The sequence below is a fragment of the Canis lupus genome, chromosome 13 (assembly GCF_048164855.1).
Source record: "Canis lupus baileyi chromosome 13, mCanLup2.hap1, whole genome shotgun sequence".
NCBI classification, from domain to species: domain Eukaryota; kingdom Metazoa; phylum Chordata; class Mammalia; order Carnivora; family Canidae; genus Canis; species Canis lupus.
Genome location: NC_132850.1, coordinates 47,817,435 through 47,839,351, shown reverse-complemented (window position 1 = coordinate 47,839,351; position 21,917 = coordinate 47,817,435). Strand labels below are relative to the sequence as shown.

Genomic DNA, 21,917 nt, shown 5'->3' with positions numbered 1-21,917 from the left:
CACTATTTAATGGGCAAAATTTAACATTGGGAACTGAGATCAGCGAAAAATAACTTTTTGTTTTTGTTGGTCTTGGTTTTTCAGTGAACCTTAGAAAGATAATTCTACGTAAATTTAATTTGCATGAGTGCAGGAGCATTTTTACTAGGCCCACATAGGATGCATCATGTCTTTTCTGTGTTTCTGTGCAAATATATGTGTGGCAAATTAAAACATTAATATCAGAGTCATGTCTGTAATTTAAATTGTGTTCCATACAGAATGACTCCATTGAGCAGCTGCTTCGGATTCCAGGTCCCAGCTAAAGTCTTACCTTTGTTCTAACTGAAGGTTTACAAATCAGGATGTTAAACATCTGACTGCAATTCTCTAGGTGTATTTAGGCTAGCTTTTGCTTCTGTCCGAGTAATTGTACTTCCTAAGGAGAAGTACTATCTTTTAGTTTCTTTTTTGCCTCCCTCCATCCTCACTTATAAGCAATTAATTAACATCAGACTTAGTCCAAATGGTTTTATTAAATGTTGACTACATGACTGGTTGAAGTGTAGAAGTTTTGCTATTAGTTAGCAGTGTCACCGGCATAATTGACGTTGATTTCAAAAAGGAGCGGGACATGAAAACGCCCATAGGTTTATTTCTCAGGGCAGTTTTCTGGGATGTTTCAGAGACCTAAGGGTAAGGGACTTGAATGATTAATCTTTGTTTTGCTGGTAACCATGAGTAAATGTCTTCAGTTCCAGATGAAAAAGCTGACCAAGTAGTCACTTCTGTGCTTCTGGGTTTGATTTCACATTATTTAGTTAATATTACATGATTTTACATTATTTACACCATTAATTATTTAATAGTCCCCAAACCCAGCACTGAATCAGTAATAGGCATTCTGTATTTCTTTCGCAGAATATGGGCTCTTGGTTATAGGTGACAGAAAATTGAACACAAACTGGCTTAAGCACCAATGGAAATTCATTGGCTCACGTAACTCTAAAGCCCTGGTATAGGCTTGGCTTCCCATAAGTCATGGTCTTAAGCCAGGTGGTTAGAGCTCAGTTCCATGACCTGCCCCCCTTGACTTTGCTCTGGCTCTGTTCTTGTCCATATTGTCTCATGGTGATTAGACAGCCACCAGGACCTCGTGAAAAAGAGGTTCTCTGTTGCCAACAGTTCTTATAAGTCCCCAGTTAAATCTAAGACTACACTTGGCCCCCATATTCCCCTCTGAACCAATCACAGTGACCTGGGAATGCAGGGATTTGACAGGCTACTTCTGGCTGGAGTCTGCTAACCTATGCTACCTAGACCAACAGTGGGGAATAGCATTTCCTACAGGAAAAAAAAATGGATCCTGTTACCAGGAGACTGAGTCTTGGAAAATAAATTTGTATGATAGTGAAGTCAATTTATTTTTTTCAGACTTTCCTCCCCTGTCACCCCCTTCTCTCTTTTCTTAACTATATGATTGTCTCAGTAGTAGATAAATAGGTAAAATTGCCTCTGGTACCTTCCTAATGCCACTTTGTATCTTCCAATATAAAGACTCCCCCCACCCCCCACCTCCTGCTCGCTCCAGGCTCACTAATTAGTGAACAAAGTAAGGTGATATATAAAAATAAAGCAGTGTGGAGAAGGGCATTTGGAGCAGGACCCTCTGTGTTGCCCCGCAGGTGGGTCAGCCTTCTTATCAGGACCCAAGTTTCAACTCTATAGAACCTGCACTTCTCTGCTTCAGAAGCAAAAGGTTTTCCCAATGTTTTTGCATAGTTTTCCCTGTTTTAAGTAGGTTCTATGAAAGTAACTGAGGAAATAATTATTTTTGTAGACTTAAGGTATAAATAAATAAGGAAAGCTTTGATATCTATAATCTTCATTGAAGAGCTGATCAATAACAGTGAAACAGTGAAACTTGATTAACACTTTTTAAAACTTCTATTAATATACCTTAGTCCCTATTTTGGAGGGGAGTTATGATTTTAGAGTTCACCTGCATGAAACAAGACTATAAATTTTGAATATAAACTTCATGAGAGTCAGGACTTGTTTTTATTTTGTATTTGTTACTTCTTTATTGTTTTATTGTGTGATAGAATATATGAGAAATTTGTCTTTGTATCAGAACTTTCTGATTTAATAAATTATTTTTCTAATACTTTATATAGTTTGAGGTGGTGGTTATAAAATTATGGTGTGTAGATTCTTTTTTATTCCCCTTTTACAGATGAAGACAATTAGGATTAGACCCAGTCTACTAACTAGTCTATTCAAAATCATGAAGCCAAAAACTCAGACCTGTATTAAAGTCTTTAGGACTCCACACAGACCCAGCCTAACACCTCATGGCCCCAAATCCCACGATCTATTTCTTTCATTTTTCTTAATTTTCAAGTTTATGGACATTCGACCCTATATGTCATTCGCTCATGCCTACTTGGTGATAACAAAGGGAGTGATGTAAGCACTGAGAAGACATAATTTGGCACTGTTAGTATGTGTGCATACTTATGTGTGACTATGGTTGTACATACACGTATGCAAACACGCATGTGTTTTTAAATTTGAATACTTACCAAGTTTGTTTTCTAGCTTTCCCTGATAACTGTAAACTTCTCCTTAGATCACAAAAGCAGAGAATTCCAAGTGGAAGTGGATAGAAGGAGAAGGAGCTGGGATGAAGGGAGCCAGCTAAGCTGAAAAGAGCTAACCACACCAAAGACAGAACTGGAAGTGTCTGCTAGAGTGGAGACAGGAGGAAAAACATAGCAATTTGAGCTCTGAGTTTCCAGGTTTAAGGCTTTATGCCCCAGAGCACTTTACTCTAAAGATTGGTATAGTGGTATAATAACTGTAGGGAGACTGAAAATTGTTTTTTTAAAGTGTAAATTATAATCTTTGTGTTCTGTTTAATGTGATGTATATATGTGTTTATTTTTTCATCTTAAACATTTAATATAAAAATCCTTAGAAGTTTCATGCAGAACACCTTATTTTCCAATAATGTCTGTTAAGAGTCATATCATTGTACCTTAAAAATGGAAGTTTATATATTTTTTTTAAATTTGAGTTGCTTATTTGCCTTGAAGATTTGTTAGGACCTTTCTATCTTAAAAAGAATAAGCATTTATGTATTTATATTTTTTAAGTAGGGTTTGCCCTTGGGTGGATACTGGACTGATTTTAGGGTCAGAAGATTTAGTTTTAATTTCTGGCTCTGCCGCTCATTAGGTGAGTTATTTAATTTGCCTGGGTTTCAGTTTCTTTATATCTCAATAGGAAAAGTAGTATTGCCCTATGTACTTCTAAGAAAAATTAAATGAAAACAAAATGTTTTTGCAGATTTTATAAATCAAAGTACATCAAAATATTAGATATTTATTTTAATATTAGATTCCTTAGGATCAAATGCTACAGTTCTCTAATGTCTTTACAGAGAGACATATAGAATAATGTGGTGCTGTTAGGTTTCTTCATTAGATCTTCATTTTTTCTATAATACAGTATTTTCTTTATAGTGCTGCCCTTGGAAGCTGTAAGATCCTTCTAGACTAGCAGTTCTCAAAAGTTCTCAAAAGGCATGTGGGGGAAGTGGGGATAACAGAGGGTCTGCCAAAATTTTCTGTAGAGGCTGTCCCACACATTCCATTGTGGCCTGGACTGTTGAGATTTCCCCTCATAATGACCCTCTGGCAGTCTCACCTTTGGAAGTTGCATAGTAGAGAAAATATTAAGAACATCACCTAGACTTTCAGCTTCTCTGTTAGGTATCTTTAGGGCAGGACAGAGTCTTGCCAGAGTCTATTCAGCAAGACTCTAGATATTTAGTCACCACCAAATAAATGTTTGAAGGTACATGTGAGTGTATACATGTGGCATCAGAGCAACTGAGGTTAAATGACTTCCCGCCAAATCAGTAAATTAGCAATAAAACCAGCCAAAGAGTTCACATGCAGGCCTCTGGCCTTCTAATCTGCAGCCCTAATTCTAGTCTGAGTTTTTACTATCTCAGTCTTTTTCCAACTATAAATTACCCTGAGTTTCATCTCATGTGTATTTTATTTTGTGATTCCTCAATGAACAGAGCCAACTACATTCTGTATACTATTTTATAACCCAATTTCTTTTTTGGATATTCAGTATACAAGCAAAGTCTGGTAGACACAACTACCACAAACCACTGAAGAGTTACAAGGCTGTAAAAAGGAAGAGAGAGAGTTCATTATTATGTAAAGTCAACTGGATTTATATTTTTGTAAGCAGACCTGTTAGGCTAAAGAGTCCATATCTTGGTAAAGGTCAGCCAAATCGTATGATGTCAGTTTCCATACTCAAACATTTCCGTTCAAGTAAGAGACTTACAAATTTATTTCCTGAAATGATAATCACTTTAGGAGATATGGTTATAGATTAATCAAAGGATTCTTCAAATACACAGAATTTTAAGGCAACCAGGCCTGTGAATATGTACCTCAGTCCTTCCAAATGTAGTTCGCAGCATATAGATTATAGAATCTTTACATTTATAGATTATTCTTTGCGGGAAACTATTCTTAAATGTGATGGTTGGTTAACAGTTAATTTCCTTTCCTTTTCTGAAATTAATGATTAAACTGAACAGGTCCAGAGGAAAGCGTGTCTTGCTATGTCAAACCCACATTTGCCTTATCAATGCTATATGAGCAAGTGGGAGGTGTAGGGGAATAGGGGATGGGCACAATACCATTGTGCCCCAAAATAGAGAACTTGAATTTAGTAGACACAAACTAATTAGGATGGTATTATATAATAATTGAAATATAGCCATTCTTTTTTAACTGGCAATACAAAATTAAAGAAATGATAATGCAAGGAAATAATTTATACTTATTAGTTGTCTTCAGTTCATGATATGATATGATATAGCCTTCAGTGTCCCCATGAGGCATGTATAGGAAGCTAAAAAGCATTAAAATCCATTATGAGTCTTCCAGAACTGCTGATAGGAAGCCAACGACTGTTCTGGCTTACAGTTTTCTCATAAAATTCTTTAAAGATTATTTCTTTCCTTCACCTGATATTGGGAACCAAGTAACCTGATTTTTTCTAATTACTTATTTTAAGAGCTTAAATAAATACCTACCCAGTAGATCATATCTATGGTTTTTACGAACACTCCTTTCTTCCTTATATAAACATAAGGCCTTAGTGCTAATTGCAAATATTTGCCTAGATTTTTTATATCCCTTCAGTTTGTTGCTATGGAAACATGCAAAGCCATGACATTTAGGCCAACCCGGAAGGTAAGGGAAGGCTTCTTGAAGAATTGACCCCCAAACTGAATCTTGAAAGATTAGAATTGGCAGTGGTGAAGAAAGAAAAGGATAGACTGCCCAGGACACCAGAAGCAATTTCACATTAAGCACTTTGAAAATTTGAGGTGTGAGGTAATAGAAGATGAAGCTGAATGTGCAGATTGGGTCCGGGTCTTGGTCCATAAGTAGGGGCCTGAACTTACCCTTGGGCGAAACAGAAGGTCTGAATGTCTTTATGTAGCAGAATGGCAAGCTCAGTTTTACATTTAATATCTGGCTTCACAGAGGTATGCTTGTTTAAACAGGGACAATTCTGGTGTCTGTTTTAAATCATTTTGGTAAGAGATGTCCGGGGAAAGAACTAGATCATCAGTGTTGAGAGGAGGGGTAGTTAAGGAGACTATCTGGGGAGGAACATTGGTAGTTCTATATTAGAGGTAAAGAAAGATGATTCTCCAGGCTCATCTGCTGATATTAGTTAGGAGCATTGGAGAGGAAACAGCTTTGGGGACATGAGAAAAAAGGTTCATTCATTCAGCAAACATTTATTTAATATATACTAAATGCCAGTCACCATTCTAAGTATACCTAGGGATATCTTACATTAAGATCAGATACACAAAGATCCCTGCCCTGGTGGAGAGTGTACATTCTAGTAAGGGGTGGTAGAGACAGTAGACATAATAAGGAGTAATTTATGTAGCATATGAAAAAAGGGGGGCCATTGTCAGGATGAATAACCTCAGGAATGAGGTTTGATTTAGTGCAATGAGTTTGAAATGTCTATAGGACATTCAGGTGTGCTTAACAGAAAGTTGGATGTGAGATTCTGAAGCTTGGGGACTAAGGCAAGATTGAAAACAAAGATTTTGGAATTATCATCCATGAAAACAGATGGATTTGCCCAGGAAATGGGTACTTAGACAAAGAATGTGCCATTGTTAGAACCTTAGAGAACATAAATCTGGGACATCGTGCGTAAGAGTGTGTGTGTGTGTGTGTGTGTGTGTGTGTGTGTGTGTGTGTGTGTTAGGCATCTGTGAATGATTTTTCTCTCTTCTCTCTTCTCCAAGTTGTACACAGAAAGTCCTAATTAACTTGGTCTGTGGTTATTTTAAGGTTAGCTAGACTTCGGACGTTATTGTATATGTGGAATTTTCTATCCCAGTTTTTGTTTTTATTCATCATTAAGCCTTGATTATTATTAAATCCTTAATCCAGGGCCCACAACTAAACATGATATAAAGGAGATTTGATTTGCTGACCAATGCAGAGATAATGCCAAACACATAGCAGGTGCTCAAGCAACATTGTTGCTTGATTGTTCGATAATTATTTATATATGGAAGTCACTCTTGTTTCTGTCATTGTTTCTCTGAAATAAAAAATACATTGAAGTGGCTTACTAGAAAATAATTTGAAGAAGGGACAGGTGGGTCAAAAGTAAATTAACATTATCCAAGGAGAGCTTTTTGTAAGTTAAAATTTTAAGTTAAGGTGCACTTCACTTCACAAATTTGTAAAATATAAATTAGAAGCCCAGTGATTTTCAAATGTTTACATGTATTTGTTTGGCACCCATCTCATTCCAGAAGAACATCCAAAGAAACAACTTTATGTAAGTTAACATGAAATTTAAAATTAGTGAAATGAAAAATGGGACAAAGGGAAGATGAAAGCAAAATAGAGAAGAATAGAGCCAGGACTGGGGGTGACATAGAGAATATATGCCCTGAGACTTTTGTAGAGACTGGCCACTCACTCATCTGGCTCTCGTCTTTCTAGTAGCCAACCCAAAGACAAGAGTGAGTCACCTAACCTATGATGTTCTTAAAAACTAGTGTAAAGGATTGCCTGTTGGTAAGAAAATTTTCATGAGCATTGGTTTTAATGTGTCTGTTCCTTTTACACGAACCGTAATTGGAAATTTAAAAAATAACACTTTTTTTTGCTGTTAATGGAATAGTTTGGTTTATAATAAGGAGCAGTGCTTTAAAAAATGCTTTATTTTGTCAACCACCTGCTCCTATAATAGTAGCTGCCATTATCAAACAGTTACTAGATGCCAGACACTGTGTCCAGTCCTCCATGTTTTCACTTACTCCTCACAACAGCCTTCTTAAATCTGAAAGTTTTGTGATCTTTCAAAGGTAGTATCTTTAAATCTAAACTCTCGGAACAAGGAAAACGTTGCCTGTGTTTTAACGAGCCTTTATGCTATGATCCTTCAACTCTTGAATTTAATAGCAATAATAGTAAATATCTAAGTACTTATTTCATGCTCATGATGCTAAGAACTTTATTGTATATTCTCATTTTAATCCTCATAATAATCCTGTGAAGTAGGTATGATTATTATCTGTCCTCTTGTTAGAGATCTGTCATTTGAGGCATGTGAGAGGCAAGTAGTTCAAGATCACTGAGACTGAAGGACGTGGGATTTGAACTCAGGAAGCCCAGGCATTCTGACTCTGTGTACTTAACACTGCCTCTCACAGAGTTACAAAGATCCCAACTATTTTTACCCGCTAAAAAGTAGGGCAACCTCTCTAGCTTCAGAACACTTATGAAGAGCACATTATAATTTAACAGTTATCTCTCTATACGCTAAATAATTAACTCTTAGCCATTCCAAGTTGAAATTCTAATGTGAATTTCTGTTGCCCTAATGGGAGAGAATTGGGTAGTCTCTATTTTTTCTTAAGGAATGATCTCCATATTTTAAAAAAATTACCATTACCATCCTGAAGTACCTATTTAACATCTTTGGTATTAATCTAAAGCTTTATTTAAAACTTTTTATCTTCCTGCGTTTCATTTCCTGTGTGTGATACAAATTCGATATAACCTATCAGGTTCAGAGAACCACTGTGAGAATGGCCTACCTCATACAAACCTGGAAGCTGCTAACTCCTCAGCTCTTTGTTGTCTGCTTTATGCCTTGTGGCTCAGAAAGGGACCTGAGAGCCAGAGGGCACAAAGCTGCTCTCACAGAACTTGCACTCATGGTGTTATCAGGATCATACAACTTACATGATTTGATACTTTGACACTGAAAATGAAAATTGCTAAATTGACTGCAGTCAAATGCCAAAATAGGGTCCTGGAAGGGCAGAGAGGATGCGGAGGCATTTAGGCATTGAGGAGGAACGGTAGGAGGAGGAGTGGAAAGAAGGAGCCTGAACCTGAGCCCACTGGCTTGAGCAGGCCCAGTTCAGCGGCAGCCTGGCCAGAGTAGGCCCATGCTCAGATGTGGAGCTGGCAACGGAACAAAGACACTAGGGCTGGATTATGTAAAGCCCTCATATTGGAATGAGAAATCACAGCCATTCTCTTAAATATATCCAGTCTTTTTATAAAACTCTTTACAGTGGAAAAAGTCAACATAGTGGCTTAGACAATTCTGTCTCTAGTGTGCAGCAGTGAGTGGCTCATGGCAGGTGCCACCTAGAGGAGGAGATGACAACTGAGATGGGATTGTGGATGACAGAGAGTAGAAAGGACCTAACTTGGGATGGCATTGGTGCTGTTGAGTGGAAGGCCTGATTTGAGTGGTGAGAGAGAGGAATTGGCAGGACCCGATGGTGGATTCATTTGGGAGAAGGAGGTCTCTGACAGAGACCGGGGAAGGAAACATGCTAAGAATAGAGATGATGGAAAAGTGGAGGGTTGGAACCAGTGAGTCTGTGGCAATCTGTTCTCCAAAAGGGATAAAGCAGCCCAGGTAAATAGGAAAGGAAAAGCAGAGACAAAATTCTGAAAAAAGTTCACTTTCTACCTAGAAATAGTTTCTTGAAAACTTTAAAATAAACTGCACAGTTAAGTATTCAGCATTTGGCAGATTGGCTGAGCTTTAGGCAATAGATACGAGTGGCTGTTTTGGCTGTTTGGTGCCGTGTGCGGGAAGCCACACAATGAGATTGAAAGCCTGCTGAAGGAGTTGGGCCCACAGCACCGATGGAACAGGCCTGCTGGCTGTAGTTATCATTGGGGGGACTTGTGCTGTTGTTACTTCTCATATTAGAGGGTCTAAATGATGATTTCAGCAGCTTATAACCCCGTAGGGAGCCACAACATGAAGCTATTTATAGTTGAGAAGGCAGAAAAATTCTGTAGCAAATAAAAAGATGCCAGTGTTTCAAGTCCCTAAAATTTTTCCTGTAATTTTTTGGTTTTTAAGGACAGACATAACTAGCGTAGTGATTTTTTTTTTCCCTTTTAACCTTATTTCTTGGTATCTGTGTTCACTACCCATCCTGACTTTTTAGATAGGAAACAGAGAGGCTGGTAATAATGTTTTAAGAGATAGGCAGATACGTGTAGCACACACACACACTTCCAGAGCTTTGCCCCACCTCGCTCGACCACCCAGGGATGGCTGCTCTGGAGCTAAGGAGTGAGGGGAAGCTCGAATGTCGTCAGCAAGACAGTTACTGTATAAAACCCTCTGTGCACATGTGCCCATTCTCTCACATTCACACACCTCCCTCCAACATCATAGACCAAATCCACATCCAGAGCAGAACAGATCAACAGCAAGGAATGAAGCTCACAACTCTCATAAGCAACATAGATTGTTTCCATTTTGCCCTCAGGTTGTCCCTATTTGGAGCTCTTTAATAAATGCTAGCTCTTGGAATTTGTTAACTATAACGTTACATTTACGAAAGCAGCACCTTCCTGTATGTGCTGTGTTGCTAATTAACGGTGAACTTTTATACCTCAACAGAGCAAAGAACAATCCCTAAGGAAGAGTGAGAAATATATTTTCTCTTTACAGGTAGGAGACCAAAGGCTCCATTAAATTGCTGGCATTTGACAGCCTAATATATCGTTACAAAAGTGTTTGTTTACTTTTCTAATGTTAGCACATGAAAAAAAGCAAACGAAATAAAACAACAGAATAAAGGATCTAAATCTAGAAGGGCATCATAATTGTCAACAAGAACTGTGTAGAATCACTTATAGAAAATTAGTGGAGGAGTAGACAGGGTGAGGTTTTTAGGAAGTTTAACATACATTTCAAATTACATATATCACTATAGTATAGCTCAGGCTCATTAAATTATATTTTATTTCAATGGAATCAAAACTATATAATTTGAAAACTAAAAGGAAGATACCTCCTTCTTCTCCCCCCCCCAATCCCTTTTTTATTTTATTCTCCAATTTGGGAGGAAGAACCAGGGTTTAAGTTTATAGATTCAACCACACTCTTATAAGCCATACTGATCACTTACTAATATTTTTAGTGAAATGCTACTTGGAAATTATCCAGCAGTTTGCACACTTACTGTGAGAGTCCTCCAGTAAGAAGCCATATAATAAAACATTTCCAAAATGAGCTTTTACATCCTTTTTAGGGGCACGTGGGTGGCTCAGTCAGTTAAGTGTCTGCCTTCAGCTCAGCTCAGCTCAGCTCAGCTCATGATCCCAAGGTCTTGGGATTGAGCCCCATGTTGGGGCTCCCTGCTCGGCAGGGAGTCTGCTTCTCTCTCTCCCCGGTGCTCTCTCTCAAATAAATAAATCTTTAAAAAATAATATAAAGTCCTTTTTATGTAGAATGATAGTAGAGTAGAAAGAGAATTGGCCTTGGGTCAGACAACATGGACTTCAGTCCATAGTGCTACTGACTCCGATACTTTGAGCAAATAATGGAACATCTGTTTCCTCTTCTAGAAACAAGAGAAATTAAATCTTGAAATATCAGCCCTACCCATCCCTCAGAGTTAGGAAGATAAAAACTAGTACATATATGTTTAAACTGCTTTAGAAACAATAATGATTTTCTTTGCAAACATTGCATTTAAAAAAGAACTTTCCCCTTCTTGGGAAGTAATTTAATCGGTATATCTTAGTTCTCAATAAAATGTGGAACATTTAAACTGAAGCTATTTTATATACATGTTAAATATTTAGTTTGAAGGAAAAACTAGTAAAACTTAAAGCATCTGTTACTTTAGGCAAAACTTAGAGTTTTGGCTTCTTTGTCACTAGTTTAGGCAGATCTGTATTGTTCTTGAATATTGGGCCAAAGGGCCACGGTGGGGAAACCTTTGCATTTAAGGTCAGGATTTAAATTTAATCCACCTAAATAGAGAATCAGACAAAGAACAAAGACCATTTTTCACACTTTCAACATCTTATTATTTGCAAGATCACAATTACTTTTTACCATCCTTTTTTTTAAATTAACTCTACCAAGATTTCTAAAACATACTGCATTCTCTTATCCTCCCACTCTTGTTGAACGACTTAATTGGAAAACTGAGTGCAGAATTAGTTTAAGTTGATTATTTTTCATCTGGCTACACCATAGCATTTTCCCAGTTGGACCAGGCTCAGCAATTTGATATTGCTAGCATTACATAAGTACTAATTGTTTTTGCTTTGTTTTGTTTTTTGCTATCTAATATGAACTAGGGTGACATTCAAAAAAAGAATCAGAGTGGAGTACTGGTAGCCATTAATTAGAAATCTTTTAAAAATTACTGTTTTTTTTTTAAAGAAGAATAGATGAAGTTGTTACAGAAATGCTATTAGTAAATAATACTAGACAAAAAAATTCCTTCAGACAACCTTCTCTTCCAGCTTTTTTTTTAAAAAGATTTTATTTATATATTTATTCATGAGAGACACAGAGAGCCTGAGAGGTAGACAGAGGGAGAAGCAGGCTCCTCACGGGGAGCCTGATGCAGGACTCCATCCCTGGATGGGGTCACGCCCTGAGCCGAAGGCAGATGCTCAACCACTGACCCACCCAGGCATCCCCTCTTTCAGTTTTTAAAATTAAATATGCTTCTGACACATCTGATTAGGATTTATATTTATTTGAAGAGCTTTAGTTCCTCTAATTGGTGATACTTAAAATTCAAAATATTTGTATGACATCTCCCAAATACTGAAATAGCTGACCTTTCCCTAATTCATTTAACCAACATCTCAAAGAACAGAGCTGTAATAGTGAGTGACTAAGGAGCAGATCTCATTGAAACATGCTAAGCCAAGTCCAGAACCTGGAAAGCCAGAGATGAGAGGACAAGTAAAGAAGCAGGGACACAACAGGGCCAGGGCCGGTTAGGGATAAAGCTGTCATTGAACATGGAAAGGAAAATGCCCCACGTGTGCTACGGTGTAGAACCACATAGCAACCCAGGCACACTCATTCATTTCAGTGAATATTGCTGAATGCTTAGTACACACTGGGCCCTGGGAGTGTGCTCTAACCCATTCCCATTAAGGAAAAGGCACAAGAATTGCAGACATGACCCCTGACTTCATTCTAAGCAGTGGTATTTTGTTTTGTTTTTGTTTTTGTTTTTGTTTTTGTTTTTGTTTTTTTGTTTTTTTGTGGGTTTTTTTTTTTGCCATCTAGTGCATTTTGAAAATTACCTATAAAGCAAAATAATAATATCGAGCCTTAGGAATTAACTTTGTCTTTTCCAGTGTTCAAATGAAGCAGTACAAATTGTGTAAAAATCAAATGGAACCAGAAAAGATTCCCCCCCCTTTTTTTTTGAATGAAGATTCTCACTGTTGAACTCCCTTTACCAAACAAAAAATTGCAGTTTTCAAGTCCTAGTAGCCATTTATGAGACCGAGTAAGTTGTCATTTATGATCGTGACCCACAGGGAAGGGATGAGAACAAAAAAAAAATCTTTGTATCAAAAATTAACCTCTCCTGAGTCATTAACACTTGTGTAAAAACAAACAAAATTAAAGCAATTTTTAAATTATTTAAAAAATCAAGCACATTATCTCCCTTATAGTCAGGGGAGCAAGTCAGAAGAAGTATAACATAAGATATGGGTTTTCAATTAGGTAGAAAAATGGAGTAGGCTTTCCTGTTTTGTCTTTACCATAACTTACCATTACATAAGTAATAACTGTGCTTTTTCTTTTTTTTACTATCTAATATGACTTGATTTTATAATTTACAAAAGGAATAATAATTTTAAAAGGCATTAATAAGAATCACTGTTTTTAAAGAGGATAATTATAGAAATACCATTATTAAGTGATTTTAGATATAAAATTACTGTAACTTTCCCTTTAAAGTTTTTAAATTAAATGTACTCAACATATCCGATTATAGTTTTTTGAAGAACCCCAATTGTTGACTAGACTGCAAGAATATCATTTCAGATAGTTATGACTTTGGTACTTTCAATAAAGAATTTTTTTAAATTTTATTTAAATTCAATTTGCCAACATAAAGCGTAACACCCAATGCTCATCTCATTGTGTGTAAAGAAGTTTTTTCTAAATCAACCCCGTATGAAATATTTTTTCAGTTACTGAAATATGTTTAAGATTTAAGTTGAGGAATCCCTGGGTGGCGCAGCGGTTTAGCACCTGCCTTTGGCCCAGGGCGCGATCCTGGAGACCCGAGATCGAATCCCACGTCGGGCTCCCGGTGCATGGAGCCTGCTTCTCCCTCTGCCTGTGTCTCTGCCTCTGTGTGTGTGTGTGTGTGTGTGTGTGTGTGTGTGACTATCATAAAAAAAAAGAATATGTTAAAAGATTTAAGTTGAAACATTAGCAAATCTCTTTCACTGTGTAGTTTTTCCTGTAATGATTGCATTATAACATCATTCTACTATGCATTATGGGTGATTTGTTTTGGGAAAAACAATATTTAGAGGAAACATCATCATGGAGAGAGGTGTATACCTGTGATGCATTATGTTGCCTATGGTAGACCTGTCTCTCTCTCTCTTTCTCTCTCTCTCTCTCATACCAAGCTCACTTTTGTTTGGTTTTACCATGCTGCACTACTGGGGCATATTATTAGCCTCTCCCTGATTCCTACCTGTACAATGAAGATCAGGTAATACGTAGTTTAGCGTCGTGTTTTGGCAATTGGAGATGATGTATGCCAATTAGCTGGCATGTTGTAGATGTTAAATAAATGATAGCTGTTCACAGAGCTCCTATTACTTGTCAGACTGGACATACTCCACAGATTATGCAAAGCTCTTTAAATTGTCACCTGATGGGATAGTATATAAAATGTCAGGGGAACGGTAATTCTGTATATCAGATTCTAACCCCCCCCCCACACACACACACGTATTAAATATAAAATGTGTATTTGAAACCAGTAAAGGACTTCTTTGAATACTGGTGAGAATAAATACCATTGAACTCAGATGTAGGCCTAGGATAAGCAGCTTTCTCGGTTGTTAAAATAGTTGTGTTTTATTATCAACTAGGGTGATGGATGACATTTAAAGGCTATAATACTATTTAGTACTATTTTGTAGAAGAGATTCACTGCATGATATTGAGTATGGGTTCAGGTCAAAAGTCCTAAACTGTAATTTTTCTAGAAGGAATAATTTAAATTCTACCTTGAAACAAAATTTTATTAAAATTTTGCCCACATAGTCCTAATGTGAAAGTACTCTTTTAAAAATGTTTAGATGATGGGCAGCCCAGGTGGCTCAGCGGTTTAGCGCCGCCTTCAACCCAGGGTGTGATACTGGAGTCCTGGGATCGAGTCCCGAGTCGGGCTCCCTGCATGGAGCCTGCTTTTCCCTCTGCCTGTGTCTCTGCCCCCCCCCCCAAATAAATAAATAAATAAATAAATAAATAAATAAATAAATAAATAAAAATCTTTTAAAAAATAAAAACTTTTAGATGAGAGCAGGGGAAGCAATAATTGATTTAAAAAAAAATGTAATTATCAGGCAGTTTCTCTCCCTTCAAGACCAATTCTACAGAAACCAAAATACGCTGACAGCTTAAGTTAAGATGCTGTGGGCTCACTCCTAAGAAGAAATACAAAGCAAATCTCACTTCCATATCTTCATGTGCAGTTGTGATCGTTAACAGTTTATGTTTGCATGTGTCTTCATACTAGTAAACACTCGCAGTTGAGTGACTTAGGCAGGCTTATACAGCTGGTAAGTGTCAAAGCCTAGACTCAGTCTGAACCTGACTCAAGCTGTGCACTGTCCTGACAAAGAAGCTAACCCTTGGAGGAAACCTTTTGGAGAAAATTGGAGAGAAGGCGTGCCCTTGGTTAAAAATTTTAATGTGGAGCTGATTTCCAGTGTCCAAATATATATATATTTTAACTTCTAGTGATTTTCCCTGGAAATACCTGGGATCTCCACCTCTCTCATCCCAAAACCTATAGAAGCAAGTACATAGATTAGATTAAGAGAATACTGTTTCCTGAGGATGGCTGTTGTGTCACTGGTCTTTTAAACCAAGGGAATCAATAAATGTCACAGGCTAGGACTATAGGCTCCATCTGTCAAGCTGGCATTTTTGTCAGTAGTTAACTGCCAGTTCCACCTATACATGTGGCTGACCTTGTTGGTACATAATAGCCAGAACTTACTATAATATAAACTCATTCTCTTACATAAATGACTGTCCCTTAAGCCTACCCAGTTTAATAACTTTGCACAGTGCCAATTGTAAATGATCTAACTACAGGAAACTTGTCTGTCACAGATATTACAGCAGTAATCATACAGCACTTTTCTTCAATAAAACTGATCCCAAAGTCAAACTTGGCACATAGTTAAAGTCAACAGATGATTTGCTTTCCAAGACTTCCAAATGCTCTACACCTTCGTAAGACATTGGAATGGCTTCATGTTTTCGATCTGCGAATATGTCATTTAGATTCTCTTTGACATATTTAGGGCGCAGGGAGCTAGTCATGAGCACTGTTGAGAGTTGTTCAAGTGTACCACATTTAAAGGAGGCCCACTGTATGGAAGTCTGTATTTGTTGAAATGAAAATAAAAATGAATCTTCCCATGTTATATCTTACTCGTGTATCAGGAGGTGCCATGGAACCCTCTGAAATCCAGAAAAGCAGGTCTGGTGTTAAACAGAACTCAGAAAGGAAACTTGGGGGATATTGAAAATCCTTTTTAAAATGAATCATTGGGGCAGTTAAATGAAAGAAAATTAGCTTTTTTTCTCTGAGTTGTTTTTCATAACAGTAATCAGATTAGTCCCTGTTTATCATGGGACCATGCCTTTATAGCCAATACCCATCTTATTTAAAATGGGAAAAAAGATCTGAAGAAATCCTTCTACCTAAAATGGTAACGTTCTTACAACCAATTAGTGTTCCTACTTCTGTTAGAATCATTGTGACAGTGTTTCCTTTATGCCTTAACTTTGTCTCACTGAGGAGATGTAAAATTTTTGATTTGCAGTATGTTTTGGGAAATTAAATATTAAAGGCATAATGTGATTCATTCATATGCCTCAGCTTCTTCTACATAAGAACCAGTTCTCTTTACTTTGTAATCGACTTTTAAACTTCTAATCCCAGGGGATAGTTGATTTGATGATAAAATTGCATCAGTTGACCAGCTTTTTAAAAGTAGTCTTTTCCCCTGCTTATACACGAAAATATTTTTCTGTGAAATTTTAGAAAAGAATGAAGAAAGAATAAATATCTGTCCTTTGAGCATAGCAGAGAATTATATGAGAGCCAGTTGGTGTTGTGATGTTTACTTTACTCGTCCAGTAAATGCAGAGCCCACAGGAATACAAAAATATATGTGCCATGGGTTCTTCCCACATGGAGAGAGAATGCTTCCAAGATTTTTCCTGTATGTGTCCTTATATTTATTACACCTTATAGGTTTCCAGACTAAAATTTCTGAATCACATGAGGATTTTTGATTTTAAGAAGTGTTGCCAGGTTGCTTTCCAAAGATTGCAGTAATTTACATTTTGACCGGTAGCATATTACCAGCCTCACCTGCAACAGATACTACCACACTTTTTACTTGATGCTAGTTTGATAGGTATCTGTATCATTGTGACCTTTTAAAAGCTGTGGGAAAATACACCTAACATACAGTATACCACCTTAACCACTGCTGGGTACAGTTCAGTGACATTAAGTGCATTCACATTGTCATGTTGCCATCACCACTGTCTTCCTCCATTCATTCCTCAGCCAAAACTCAGTGTTCATTAAGTAATGACTCCCCTTTGCCCCCCTCTCTTGCCCTTAGTTGCCTCTACTTTCTGTCTTGATGGTATTTGTCTTTTTGTGACTGGCTTTTTGTCACTCAACATCATGTCAATGAGAAGACATTTTTTATGATGAAAGAGAACTCCCCAAGAAAGGCTTTGCCCAGGATCCCTGGGTGGCGCAGCGGTTTGGCGCCTGCCTTTGGCCCCGGGCGCGATCCTGGAGACCCGGGATCGAATCCCACTTCGGGCTCCCGGTACATGGAGCCTGCTTCTCCCTCTGCCTATGTCTCTGCCTCTCTCTCTTTCTCTCTCTGTGACTATCATAAAAAAAAAAAGAAAGAAAGGCTTTGCCCTAGTAGTTACTGATAGAAGTCTGTATTTGAATGACATTCATTTATTCCTGTAGTTATGAAGAATTTGAGCATCTTTTGGGTGCCAGATGCTATTCTAGATATGAGGGGCAGAGCAACACCACTGCCCTCATAGGCAATATGGTTTAATGGGAAAGATTGGCAATTTGCAAATAAACAAATGAGTAAAATAAAAGGAGGGTAAAGAATTCTAAGATAGAGTATCTGGGATGCAGGGGAATGGTTATGTTAGATAGTGTGGTCTCTGAAAGCTCCCTGGAGAGGTAAATGGGTCTTAGAGTTCGAAGTGGAAATCGGAGCCCTAAGTGTGCCCTTGGCATGGTGCAAAGGCCCCAAAGCAGGAGGGAGACTGGAATGATAGAAGAGTATACAGTGGCCCATGTGGCTGGAAGGTGGGCAAGAAGGAAATGAAATGAGAGGAGTGCTTGAATGAGGGCACAGAGGTGAGATGAGATCATGTAGGACCTCAAAGACCATTGTTAGGAAGTTGGATTTTATTTTTGTAAAGGAATTGGAAGCAAGATATGAAATGGTTATCACCCTTCATAGTTCCAGAGAAGTCCATCGTTTTGTTCTTAACAGTAAGTCCAGGAGAAGGTGAGAGAAATTATAAAAGACTCACTCTGTCATAACACTTAGCATCTAGAATTCTTTCCTACTTCATTTTATTATTTTTGCATTTTTTCCTATTTTATAGGTAAGCTAAAGAAAGCCTAAGACTTGTTTCCCAGTGTCTCCCTGCAGCAAAGAGCCACATTCCTTTGCTCCCAGACCATTCATCTTTAAAAACCATTTTAAGACCCAGTCGACATGTAAAAAGCTGTACCGAGCTATATGACTATTATTTAGTCATAAATAATAGAAGTGAATGGAAGAGGTGTTTTGGAAAAGAGAGCTTAACAGATCTACCTCCGGAATAGCTCTGTTGCTGTAAGAGGGAGTTGTAGATTTTACTTCTTCAGGTCTGCCACCTGTGCCCAGTCGCTGCACCCCTAAGGCAGCCTCTGTCACCGTGCTTTGCCTCCACTGCCCCTGGGCATTTTGGCATGAGCCCAGTGAACTACCATCTCCAGGCAGTGAGCGCCTCCCCCTACTCCTAGGCTAGCTACTTCTACCATGAGAAAAATGTCTCTGTATTCTGTTGGCCTTATCGTTTGTGGCAGGTGAAATGTTTAGTAAAATACTCTGAACCCGCGCTGTCCGATATGGTAGACACCAGCCACATGTGGTTTTCGAACACTCGAAACACGGCTGGTCCTAATTGAGATGGTGTTGTAAATATAAAATACATACTGGATTTTGAAAACTTAGTATGAAAAGGATACGAAATACCTTTCACAGTTTTTATACTGACTGTATGTTGAATCAATATTTTGGTGAAATTGGATTAAATAAAAGTACTAAAATTAATTTCACCTGCTTATTTTTACTTTTTTAATATGGCTACCAGGGCATTTCAAATATTTACCTCAGTGCCCTTCTCTTCAAACCGTTACTTGCCTCCTCCTCCCCCCTCATACACGCGCACACGCACGAGGGACGTCATGCAGCGCTCCTACCATCAGACTGCCCCGTGCGTATGAACTAAACATGATCCTAGTGAGAGAAGAGGGGGACAGCACCACAGCTCACATAAGGTATCTCTGGAACTTCTTGGGATTTAACCACAGAGGAAATAGAAAACAAACAACCTTGAAAGTCTGCCCACAGAACTTTGAAAGGTCTCACATTCTCCCAAACAGTGGAGAGGCTCTTCTTATACTTGAGTTTTTACCTTTTTTGCTTCCCTGTGTGTGTGTGTGTGTGTGTGTGTGTGTGTATGTAAAAGCTGGTAAAATGTCTTTAGATAAACTATAGGCCCTGTGCAGCTTTTTACAGCCAGGTCTGTTAGACTTACTAGCAGGTGTTAAGAACTTCCGGTGCTTGTGACAACTAGCCAGATGCACGTCCTCTGCATCTTTGTAGTTGTCTTAGTACCTGTCACATGGGGAAACTGGAGAGCGTGGAAGACACTCCGCATTCCGCCTTCACTGTGGCATCACTCTCTGTCATTTCTGCCAGAGGCAGACTCCGGATACCTTCAGGGGGTCCAGAGAGGGTAGCCAGGGAAAGGGAAGGATGGGACCCAGGGCTGAACTGAAGACCCCGTGCCTCCGCCTCCCATAAGGTCTGCAGGTACCACATCATGAACCGTGCCGACAAAACTCGTCTTGCCATCTGCAAGCCTGGCCTCCATCCAAAGATGCGCCCCATGTAATGGTGTTGCTGAGGCACCGCCCTGAATCCCTGGGTGGCAAGGGCGGCAGCAGAGCACATGATGGAGGGCAAGTGAGCCACCCGGCATTCGTTCTCCTTGGCTTTGCTTTTCAAGGTTCCTCAGCATCATGTATGAGCTCTGGAACTTGCCTACCTCTCTAGCTTTATCGCTTTCCACTCATGCCTCACAATCCATTCTCCAGCTGCACCGCGAGGATGAAATGGTGAATCCCTCCCAGGTGTCTGTCTGGCTGCCCATCCCAGCCATGGCTTTGCATATTGCAGTTCCCCGTTTGATCGCCCTCCCATCCTCCCCTCTGAGCTGTGCAGGCCAGCTCCCTCTAGAGCTCCAGTTCTCAGTTTAGAGGTAGCTGCCTCTGGGAAGCTTCCTTGACTCCTGCATGTCCTGTGGCCCCTGAGCTCACGCCACCGCATGTCTTAACAAGCTCTGTTTAAAATGAATTCTTTATGTCTTCCCTCGGGACTGCTAGGAACAGAGACAGTACCTTGTTTAGTCTTTTATTCCTACAAGTAACGTGGTACCTAGTAAATGGTAGGGAAATGAATGAATGAACAATGCTACCTGTAGCAGGTAGCTGTTGCATGTCTGTCTTGTATCACATGTTGGAAAATACAATATTTAAAATTTTAACTAGAGGAGAAAGATGGAAGATTATTATCTTTTGAATTGGGTTTCTGCAGTGCACTGTAATTCAACACTTAATGATGGTCTTTTGATGCAATTTATAATCTATTACTATTTTTAAATTGTTCTCCCTCTTTTGATAGCGTACTTCAGCTCCATTTCTGTATTGGTTTCTCTGACCTCTCCTTTGCTAAAATGACTTTCTTTGTTACGGGTGTTAGTCATAGTGAGTGATTTGTTCAAATTTCTCACATTCTTACAGATGACATTAAGAAACTCAAGTCATTTTTGACATACAATAGTAAAATTCAGCTGAGGGAAAACATCATTTTGGCCTTGGGAAACAGATATCAAAGATAAATTTGAATGTCCTTTATCTCCATGTGTAACTGCATAGTCTTTCCTGTTGAGGCACTTCTCAAGTGGCTATATGTTACCTCCTCTTGCCTCTAGATTCATATACTGAACATGCCAAGTGGCCATGCCTGAAAATAGATACTTTTGCAAATAGCAGTTTGTAATTTTAAATAAAAATGCAAAATAGCACAAGCAGATATTGTAGTGATTGGTTAGGGAAAGGGAAGCGTATTTGATGGTGTCCTCAGATGTCCTCAGATGCTGTCCTCGGATGGTTTGCTCTAAATGCTAGTAGAGTGACGCCTGGTTGGCTCAGTTGGTTGAGCCACTGACACGTGATTTCAGCTCAGGTCATGATCTTGGGGTCCTGGAATGGAGCCTTACATCAGGCTCCACACTCAGTAAGGAGTCTGCTTGAGATCCTCTCTCTCTCTGCCCCTCTCCCTGCTTGTGTGCTCGCATCTCTCCCTCTCCCTCAAATAAATAAATAAATCTTAAATAAATAAATATTAGAAAAATTTTACTGAGGTTTCCCATTTGGTATTATCAGAATGTGTCTGGTTTCCCATTTGATATCATCAGAATGTGTCTGAATTCTCCCTGTGATATCTTGTATAAATAGAATAAGCTGTCAGAACCCATATTGAAGCTGGTATCATCTTAATATCAGGGTGTTTAAATAAATGATACTAATGGTTTGGGAAGTTCACTGAGAAATAGTTTTAGCACGTACTTTGCCTGTTTCTTGAGAGGGGAAACCCACATTGTTATTACTCACCCATTATAACCATTTTAGCTTCACAAAAGAAGGATATCACGCTATTAACCCTATATCATATTTCAACTTTATTCATTAGTATTCTTGACTTGATTTCTTAATGCCATGTATTTTATTCTGTAGTTTAATTTTTAAATGTAAATCATTTTGACTTCTGCATAAAAAGCAACAGGAAAAAAAATCCCCATTTTGTTTTTGGGCAGTGCTCCAACTTCTAAAGTTATTGAAGTGCTGCAGAATGTAAATTAATTTAGTCGGACTAATA

The 21,917-nt window shown here is 38.4% G+C and overlaps 1 protein-coding gene across 6 annotated transcripts in view; it reads left to right on the top strand.

Moving 5' to 3' along the window:
* The window catches only part of NR3C2 (nuclear receptor subfamily 3 group C member 2), a 330,275-nt gene that overhangs the window by 165,961 nt on the left and 142,397 nt on the right, over positions 1 to 21,917 (top strand). The gene's annotated exons all lie outside the window — the stretch shown is intronic.